This window comes from Hypomesus nipponensis, chromosome 6, assembly GCF_054491055.1.
Source record: "Hypomesus nipponensis isolate SF chromosome 6, ASM5449105v1, whole genome shotgun sequence".
Taxonomy (NCBI): domain Eukaryota; kingdom Metazoa; phylum Chordata; class Actinopteri; order Osmeriformes; family Osmeridae; genus Hypomesus; species Hypomesus nipponensis.
This window is the reverse complement of record NC_140366.1, coordinates 9,081,768-9,092,500: the sequence shown is the minus strand read 5'-3', so window position 1 is coordinate 9,092,500 and position 10,733 is coordinate 9,081,768.

Below are 10,733 nucleotides of genomic sequence, written 5' to 3'. Positions count from 1 at the left end.
AGTGCACCTTCAGGAGCCCTCTGTCTCTCCATGTCTGCTCCCTGCTAATCTCATCATCAGCATCGTCCGCAGAGCCCCCCCCGAGATAAGAGATCGACCTCCAGCACCCACCAACGGCATATCTGGCCCGCCGCCCCCCCCCCCTCCCTTCAGCACCCTCCACCTCCTATTCATCAGCGGTTCATCGCAAGGTCGTCCCGCACAGTTCACGGGGTCAACGGGACGGGGACGGGGACGGGACGCGTGTGTACCACTCCACGCAGCCCTGGTGCGTGAATGATGCGGCTCGCTGTGTTGTATGGTTGTGGTGTTGGTCGGGGAGGGGGGGGAGGAGGTCGGCCCTGTGAAGGTTCTGCCCTCTGGCTGCGGCTGGCTGGAGTCGTGAAGGTTTGTCGTGAAGGGATGAGCAATGTTGATGGCTTCGTTGTCGGAGTGGGGAGAGAGCGTGGATGAGCGTGAGAGAGAGAGGAAGACAGAAAGCAAAAGAGAGAGTGAGGGAAAGAGAGAGAGAGAGAGAGAGAGAGAGAGAGAGAGAGAGAGAGAGAGAGAGAGAGAGAGAGAGAGAGAGAGAGAGAGAGAGAGAGAGAGAGAGAGAGAGAGAGAGAGAGAGAGAGAGAGAGAGAGAGAGAGAGAGAGAGAGAGAGAGAGAGAGAGAGAGAGAGAGGTTGAGAGACAGACAGAAAGCAAAACAGAGAATTGCGGAAAATGTGCGAGGAAGACGCGGCATCTGAGAGAGAAAGAGAGAGAGTGACAAAAAGAGAGAGAGAGAGAAAGTGAGACCCTGAACTGCTTTGGCCTCCCCCAGTTAGAACTGGTTCCAACGAGTCCAAGGCAGATGGCTCTCAGGGCAAAGCTGGGTTGTCCTCCCAAAACAACACACACACACACAACCACACACACGCCCAGTCCATCCAGTTTTTTTGTGTGATTATTGGCATCCTTTACCTCCCCCAGATCTCCCGATCAGAAATCACAGAAGCCCATTATTTTTCCTACTGACCTATTTGGCTAGACAGTCCACACACCGAGGGTTGGATTAAACCTAAAGCAGTTTATAATCCTGGGTAATTCTAATGTTTTAATTACTTAAATGAACAGGAGGTGTTCGAGCAGAGGCTAATCTCTGAGACATAAGGGGAACTGGGAGAGAGAACGAGATGGAGGCAAACCGAGAGAGACGGCGAAAGAGGGAGAGGGAGAGGGGGGTGAGGGGGAGAGAGGGAGAGAGAGTTGTTTATCTCCTCTCCTTCACCATGTCCTTGCAGCGTACACAGTAGCTTATTGTCGCCATTAGCGCCGTATTAAAGTTTACCACCTGTTATCGACACAGATTAAAAGATTCACAGATTCATATTTACGAGGATGCGTAGCCGCCATGTGTTATATAATAACAGAATTAAGGAAACCCATGCTTGTCCTCATGATCAAAACTTCTCTGTCAGACTGACAGGTTTAGTCAATATTTGACATTAAGCCTGGTCTTTGGTTTGCGTCGTGGTCCACACAAACGCTCCGTCACCTTTCTGTACTGTACATGCAAACGTGTCCAGTGAGTGATAGATCCACCGGTGCATCTCTGTTGCCAAGGCGCTCTGTCAATCACTTCCCGCGGACAAAAGGGTCTAAACGTGGGTGTGTGAGCTCATGTGTGCGTTCCGGCCCTTTCCGAGGGGTCTTAGCACCGCTCATCTCCCTTTGTGTCTGGGCCCATTTTTCAGACGCTGTTGAGTACTGAGTATCGCCTCTCTGGCCCCGCCGGGACCCCCCCACCCCCATCCCCCCTTACCACCCCCCCCACGGCGCCTTGATCCCAGGGATCCATCCCTGAGCCGGGGGTGAGCCTTAAGACACGGAGTGACAAGCGGGACAGCTGCGCGGGGGCCTGGAGGTGCGTGCGCGCTACACGGCCCGTCTCCCCCAGCCAGGACCGGCACAGCGCCGGCCAAAGCGGCCCAGTGTTTTTCCGGGCCGGGGGGGCCGGAGGAATTTCATTTGTGGTGAAATGGATACGGACACGGGGCTCCTAAAAAGACGCCGCTCCTCCTTCTTCAGGGCCGGCCGCGGTGGCTGGCTGGGCCTGGGGGCGGGAGGAGGGGGGCGGGGGGGGTGGGGGGGGGTATGTGGGGGGTGGTGTGGGGGGTGGCGGTGGAGGTACTTTGCTAAAAATAACCACTTATTTCCCAAGGTGGAACGTCGGGGGAGATTTGAAGGGTATTGTTTTCCAGAGAGACGGAAGGAAGGGACCAAGATAGACTGACAGATATGTAAAGAGACAGGGAGAGAGAGAGAGAGAGAGAGAGAGAGAGAGAGAGAGAGAGAGAGAGAGAGAGAGAGAGAGAGAGAGGGATAAAGACAGAGAGAAAGAAAGAAAGAAAGAAAGAAAGAAAGAAAGATCAAGGCAGTCAAAGAAAGCGAGAGGCAGAGAATGAGATAGAAAAGATAGAGAAAGGAGAAAAGAAGGAAATTACTTGGGAGACCATTCTAACTTGTACCTGTCATCCTTTTTCCCCGATGTCACCCTTTTCTCAGACAGTGAGCGGGCTGCTGGAACAGGTTCTCTCAGTACGAAGGGAAGAGAATGTCCAGATCTTAGCTGATGTCAGTCTCTCTCAAAACTAGTTTGAGAAGCTTGTTTGTGTTACGGGGTCTTGGGACGGCATGGTGTTTCCACGGCTGTGGACCAGACGCCACACTCAGTCCCAGCTTGACCCCAAACCACTGAAACCCCCCACCCCACCACACATCCCTCCATCACGAGGGACCCCAGACATCACGGACCCCAGGCCAAATGCATCATCGGCCGGCATTTCGAAGACAAAAAACACAAGAAACCAACACTTTTGGAGCAGCTTCCTTCATTATCTAGTCGTGGAACTGAAGAATGTGCTTCTGACAATGCCCTTCCCTCAGCCAAGGGCACTCCTTGGCACAACAATGGGTCCTGTACTTCCCCCCCCCCTAACCCCTCTCCCCTCCTTTTTTTTCCTACACCACCCCTTCCATCAAAGTGCATACCAGCTCCAGAGCCCCTAAGCCCTTGCCCTGGCCCATGTGACACGCGAGTCATCTTTAAGAATTGATTCCCTCTGGTATCTAAAGCTTGGGGGGCCCGCCTGCCAAGATACCCTGCATAGGCCGCGCCGTGCGGGGGGCCAGGTACGACAGCTGCTCCCCCCGACAATAAAGACTGAAAAATGGGAGGCACTCGAGGGAAGATGCGGCCCAGCCTCCCTGGGGCTGGTCACCTTGGGCCAGTTGTCCCTGCCGCCCAGGGCCAGAGGCCGGCCTGGTCCCGCTTTGAACTGCCACTATGGAGGGACACCTATAATTCAACCCGTGGAGAAGGGGGCGGAGGGGGGAGGGCGGACAGGAGAGGGGATCGGGGGTCAAGGGAGGGAAGTGTTTTGTCCCCTTCCTTGGGAGAGGCGCGCGGAGCGTGACGTGCCACCAAGATGGTGCGTGACATATGGCGGGACTGTAAATAAGACAATGGCATGTTGTTCTTTTTCAGGGGGCGGGGGTGAGGTGGGGGTGAGGGAGGGAGGGGGGAGGGGGGTGGAGGGGGCGTCTGGAAAACCTCACTGAAGGTCGAGTGAGGGAGATGTCGGAAAACCATCCAGACTTGGTGACACAGACATTATAAAACAGACACTGTGCAGGCAGAAAAAATTGCACACACGCAGACACGCTGGTGCGCACACGCGCCCAGCCTTGGAGGATATTCAAAGCGAGATTGGGAACATTGTGTCAGCAAGGATACAAATCACTTGGAAGGAGACAGGAGAGATATTACTTCACAGTTCGGAACAGCTTACACAAATGCGGGCAGGCAGATTCCTCGACATGTTGGATATCCAGCAGGTCCACATGGTTCTCAGGGTAGATTTATATACCAGCTAGCAAGTCTTCAGCATGACAATGCCACAGCCTGTGAGGGTAATATACAGTAACCACTACACTAGGCCCTGCGTCACAACATAGTCCCCATTCATGTATTCATGAACTTCCTCTACCATTCTTTCTTCAACTCCTGCAGCGAGGGGAGGATAAATCGAGTGATGAAGAAGGACTGTCAGGGTGGGACGAGAGAGGAGGGAAGGAAAAAAACGACATATTTGACTCTGGCCTATCTTTTCTCTCTAACTTGTTGTCTCTCCCTTCTGAACATGTGAGTGTGGACACGCTGTGAGAGAGTGTCAGAGAGAAAGAGTGAAAGAGATACAGAGAGAGAGACAGAGAGAAAGAGACAGAAAGAGAGAGCGCAGAGGAGGGCAGAAGAGAGGAGACTAAAGGGGAATTTACCAGAGCAGCTCAGGAGGGCCCTCATTACGATATTAAACAAGATTTAATAAGTGAGAGTGATTTGATGAGATGATTATCCTGCCCATTAATCAAGCAGGCTTCTGGATGGGCCTGTGTGTGTGCGTCTATGTGTGGGTGTGTGTCTCTGTGTGTGTGTGTGCTCATAATATATGCCCATCTTTCCCCCTGAACGAAAGCCTCTTTAGACCTTGAGCTCCTTACAAACACTGACGCGATTTCATAACAAGGGCAGAAAAAAAAACCTTCCATTATTCCCTCCATGACTGTGAGGTATTTTGAGCCTCCTCTTTCTCCTCTTCCTCGTTCTCATCCTCCAGCTCCTTCTCCTCCTCCTCCTCCTCCTTCTCCTCCTCCTCCTCCTCCTCCTCCTCCTCCTCCTTCTCCTTCTCCTTCTCCTCCTTCTCCTCCTGGCGTGGCCCTGTGCGTGTCGTCAACTGAGCTCCTTACGATGGGGGTCAAAAAGGCCAAGCCTTAACAGCTACTCTGTGTGATGGGTATGTCGAGATGAGAAAGCATCTGTTGTACGTTTTGATTTGAGAGGCAGAACAGAGGGAGTCCGTATGGACCGGTCTGAACAGGGCTCAGGGGGCTAGGGGCCGGGGGCCGAGGGCCAGGGGCTGGCGGAGGAAATCCTCTCTCACTGTATGTGTGTGTGTCCATCCCATTGGACCATCCGATGTCACAGAAATGCTTCTGAGAAAATTAAAACGCTAAGTTGCACGAGGACATGTGACAGGTCAGTTGGAGAGGCTGGCGGGAGGAGGACAGGGGAGGTGTGGAGGGTTAGGGACGCGGAGGGGCAGAGCAGGGGTCCAAGCATGCGCTCCAGGCATGTATACGTGCAAACTCACGGCCAATACAGAAATCCGTTCAAAGAAATTCATCTGATCTGTTCGATCAAATCCACACACACACACACACACAGACAGTGTCTACGGAAGCCTGTCATCTCTATAAAATATCAGAAGTGTGACATGAGAACAACCTCACCAACACCCCCCTCCCCCCAGCGGCCGGTGGAGGGAGGAAGAGGATATGACACGGTTGAAAAGCTCAACCGGAGGCATGTGAGAGATGAGTTCAGTGCGGCCATGGGAAAGAGAGTTTTCAGAGTACCGGCTGAGAGCATTAATATGATAAGCATGCAACGAACAAAAAAAAAATACAAGGATGTTTTTATGAACATAATCCAGAGGGATGAGGCCGACCCAACCTGGGAATATAATCCCAAGGAAGGAGGTCTCCTGGTTCTTTTTCATCAGACCCCGCACGCACGTACGTGCACACACACGCGTGCGCGGGCGTACTCACGCGCACACGCACCCATAAACACTCACACACTTAAAATCCCATCCCCGCTTATTAAATCAACAGATAATCTTTAAGAGGATGTCGTCACTTGATTCAAATCTACCCGGCGACCTCCAGACAGAACAGAGATGTGAACACAGGGCAGCAGTGGAGAGAGCTGGGAGTGGGACCTCTGCATGTCCACTTCCTCTTCAACTCTTCTAGAAGATGGTGGTTTCATTACCAGAGCAAGAATAGGTGTGAGTCAGCTGAGCGGTTAGGGAATCGGCCAGTAATCTGAAGGTCGCTACTTCGATTCCCGGCCACACCAAGTTACGTTGTGTCCTTGGGCAAGGCACTTCACCCTACTTGCCTCGGGGGGAATATCCCTGTACTTACTGTAAGTCGCTCTGGATAAGAGTGTCTGCTAAAGGACTAAATGTAAATGTAAGACTAGCCACAGGTCCAAATCTCTTCAACACTTTAGTGTAGTGGTTCTCAACCCTGGTCCTCAAGTGACCCCCTGTCCTGCACGTTTTAGATGTTTCCCTACACCAACACACCTGATTCCAATGAATGGCTCGTTATGCTTGTTAACGACCATTCATTGGAATCAGGTGTGTTGGAACAGGGAAATATCTCAAACGTGCAGGACAGGGGGTACTTGAGGACCAGGGTTGAGAACCGCTGCTTTAGTGACATCCAGTTCTAGTGACTGATGTACTCAGTCATCCACTCATGCACTGCCGTTTTAAGATATACGGTGTTGTATAGATATGTTATGAACAATTTGAGATTGTAATGTTTAGTAACACTTCGGGATCGGGCATGGTGGGACCTCTCTGCAATGAATCCCAGAGACACTAAAGTGTAATTACTTGGTCGTTAAGATGTGATTACATTTTAAGCACGCAATTACAGAAACTATGGCCTGTCAATGTGGTTTAACCTATCACCAAGGAATGTTTGAAAAGGGCAAAAACAGCATTCGGGGACCACGCGTGTCCGTGTGTGTCAGAGTGACGAGTGTGTGTGTGCGAGACAATGTCGCCTTGGACAGAGAATGTCTCCTCATTCCACTGCCGACCCCCCCCCCCCCGCCCGTCCCCTTCTCTCTCTCTCTCTCTCTCTCTCTCTCTCTCTCTCTCTCTCTCTCTCTCTCTCTCTCTCTCTCTCTCTCTCCTCTCCCTCTCTCTCTCCCTCTCTCTCTCTCTGGTCGTGTGGATGTAAGCAGTGTAATTTGAGTGAATGACGTTGGAACATCTGCTGTGTAGAAGGGAGAAGCCAACTCTTTAACATGCAGATGTCCTTCTCCATCTGCATTACTTCAATAATTACAGCAGGGGAGGGGGAGCCCCCCCCCCCCTAATTGCTTAAGACAATGTTATCTGTGCCAGTTGGTGTAGGAGGCTGTGTAGGAGTACTGTGTGTGTGTGTGTGTGTGTGTTTGTTCGCATGTATATTTGTGCGTGCGCGCACAAACGTGTGTGTGTGTTGCTGTACCACAGCAGTGTTCAAAGTATGTGTAGGTGAAAGGGGAGGGAGGTTGATTTGGAAAAGGGGGTCGTGGGGGGCGGGGGGGGGGGGGGGTAGATTATTACACCATTTAGCCAGAGCAAGCTGTCACATAGCAGAGAATCCCTCTAATTCTGCCCTGCCCTTGGCACGTCACCCGCAGGCTCAGGGTGAACCACCATGCCTCCACACCACCACTTCACAAGACCGGCCTGCTGCACAATCTCACCACAGACAGGCGCGCCCGCGTGTACGTGTGTGCGAGCGTGAACTCTCTCGCCCGAATGTGTGCACTCGATCAAGGAGTGTATTGTTGGAAAGCTTTGGTCATTAAAATGATCATATATTTTCATATGATACCGGTGGGTGACATCTCACTCACAGGAAGGTCATCCTCCTTTGGCTGACAGCACCAACCAGGAGAACAAGATATTGGACCCGAGAGAGTCCGTAAAGAACAAACATTAAAACTGTATTAAACTCAAAGTCAATATGCAATAAAACAATGAAAAGCCATTTTAGTGGTAACATTCCTATTTGCCTAATCACAGTACGACCGAAACAGGTACGTTGCTATGCAACAGTGTCCAATTCCGATGCACCGAGAAGCCAAGAGCCAGAGACCTGTGCCAAACTGGGGGTGAGGTCCCCAAAAAAACCGGAACGGGTCGACAGCAACGCAGTCTCAGCTTTCATCTAAACACGTACAGTGAGACGACCTTTGACCTCGGAGGTGTAGGATCATTTGGAGGTCACAGACGACCCTGCTCTTAAAGGCAGACCCTCTCATACGTTAAAAACACACAAGCATACACACTCAAACACACTCACACTCAAACACACACAAAGGAGTGCACGAATGAGTGCACTTAAACAATCATGTGCGCAGCACACACACACAGGCACAACTCACTTTCACATGCCAGCTAAAGATAGGGACAAAGGAAAGTATTTGTATACTCGGGCTGCCAGCTTCCTTTGTGTGTGTTAGGAAACAATGCCCCTGCAGGGCCTGATAATAGCCCAAGGAGAGGGACTGTGTAAGGAAGCCTTACAGGAGACACTGCTGCCACTGCACCATCAATTAACTGGCTGTAGCCTAATAAGGCTTGCCTCCTAGCCCGCCTCCTAGCCTGGCTTCTAGCCTGGCTCCTAGCCTGGGTCTTAGCCTGGGTTCTAGCCTGGCTCCTTGCCTGGGTCCTAGCCTGGCTTCTAGCCTGGCTCATAGCCTGGGTCCTAGCCTGGCTTCTAGCCTGGCTCATAGCCTGGGTCCTAGCCTGGCTTCTAGCCTGGCTCCTTGCCTGGGTCCTAGCCTGGCTTCTAGCCTGGGTCCTTGCCTGGGTCCTAGCCTGGCTTCTAGCCTGGCTCCTTGCCTGGGTCCTAGCCTGGCTTCTAGCCTGGGTCCTTGCCTGGGTCCTAGCCTGGCTTCTAGCCTGGGTCCTAGCCTGGGTCCTAACCTGGCTTCTAGCCTGGCTCACAGCCTGGTCTGGGTACTGTGTCGTATGCACTCCACATGCGAGTAACACATCCTTCCGTTTGTAGAAATGCTGTACATCATCGTGGACAGCTGGAAAGCATGCAGTGTGCTCGTGCCACTGTACGGTGCTACTTCCTGTCATAAGGTCACTCTGATGTTCCTCTTCCCCCCCAGCCCACACCAGTCTGACAACCCTCCCTTCTACAGACAATCGGCAGAGGGGCCATCAAATACCGACAGGGCTAAATCCACCACAGCCTGCTGGCTGTTAGCATTGCTAACCAAACCCCTGCTAGAGAAACACTATTGAAACACTGATGCACTAATATATCAGTCTATTTACAGGGGGTGAAGGAAGAGGAGGAATATAGGGGTGGGGAGAAGGGGGGGGGGTTGGGGGGGGGCACGCACAAGATCTATTGTTCTCGAGCCACATTTAGACTCCAGTGTCACCCCTGCAACTGTTGTCACTTCTATGTATAGACGGGATGGACTGCTGGATGGGGGAGGAGGAGCAGGGGAGGTTGGAGGAGGAGGAGTAGGAGGAGGGTGCCTCGTGGACCGCCAGGGGGGGGAGACAGGAGTGAGGCTGGGGGGAGAGGACAAAAGACAGAGGAGGAGGGGGGAGAGGTGTGTGCCGTCGGGAGAAAGGGAAAGGTGGAGACCGGGGGAGGGCGGGCGGGCCGGGGAGAGGTATCAGGGGAGAGAGGGAGAGGATCGCAGCGGAGGAAGGAACCCAGCAGACGACAGGGAGAGAGAGAGAGAGACAGGGAAAGAAACGGCAAGAGGGAGGTAAAGACAACTATTAAGAGGGGGGGTAACAGGGGGGGGGTCCTGGTTAGGAGACAGACTGGGGGCTCCAGTTGTTGGCTCATAAAGAGGCAGAGGGGAGGAAGCTGAGGGGGAGGGGGGGGGACGAGGCGCTAAGCCCCCGAGTGAAAGCAGAGCTTAGGTGGGTGACACGGGGCAGCGGACCCTCTCCCTCCACGGCCCTGCCCCGGACCCCTCATGCCAAGGCAAAGACACGTGGATAAACAGATGAGGCTCTGGGGCTGCTAAGACGCCCAGGCGGGCGACACATTCCCCCCCCAGCCAGGAGTGGAGACAGGGGGGGGGGGGGGTTAAGCCTGAGACAGGCTCCTCTGACGGGGACTGGAGGCTGTGGAGCGACAAGGTCTCGCCAGTCAGTGAGTTCATCGGGGAGAATGTGAACGCGTATACAATGGGATTTGGGGGAAAGAGAACAAAGTCGCGAGCAATGCCGGTTCTTGTCGTGTGGCCGCGTTGATGAGCAGAGACACATGTAGCTACACACACACACACAGACCCCCACCCACCAGCCCCACCCACACACACTCACACTCTCTCCAACACCCATGCTAACGTGACAGCCCCCCCCCCCCCCCGCACCCCAGAAGCTCCTAACAAGGTGGTGAGTGGGAGGACGGCGCTCTGCTCCGCCACGCCGCAGCACACACACAGCCCCGTGTGATGCTCCTCCCTGACCCTTGACCCTCACTCCAGACATGCATTAGCAGTGGCACTTTACAGGCTGCTGGATAGTGCGAAAAGTCTCCCTCTTCCATAAGTGTCTGACATTTACCAGCCCACAAGACGGAGGGCTGGTTGTGGTGTTCCGGTCTATCCTTCACTCCACGGGGATGTCTGAGGAGAAGCAAGCGGAGGGACCAAGTGAAGAAGCGCCGAGGAATCAAACATGGCCCGCAAGATTCGAATGCGGGGGTTTGAAAACCTTGTTTCTCGTCCTGAGACCGTTGCGACAATGATTTAGGGTGGAGTCGTTTAGTCAGAGACGTTCACCCTGGCTCTGTTTCAAACATTCGGGCTTTCTGTATCTTTCAAAATAATATTTGTTGGTTATGTTCAGTAGATGGTCTTGCGTCTTTGATTTGGGTTGGTTTGTATGTCTTCAAACATGTTTTTGAAATTAAAATATACTTTTGGTTCCAGATTCAAATAATCAATCTGCAAGAAACAAAACAGCTTATTTTCTTAAGCAATCGGTCTGCAAAAACAATATTGTGTGCCAAGAATATGACAGTGTGTGAGTCTGAGTGTGTGTGTGTGTGTTCCGGTCTGTCTTTAATGCTTTTGTCATCACTCTACT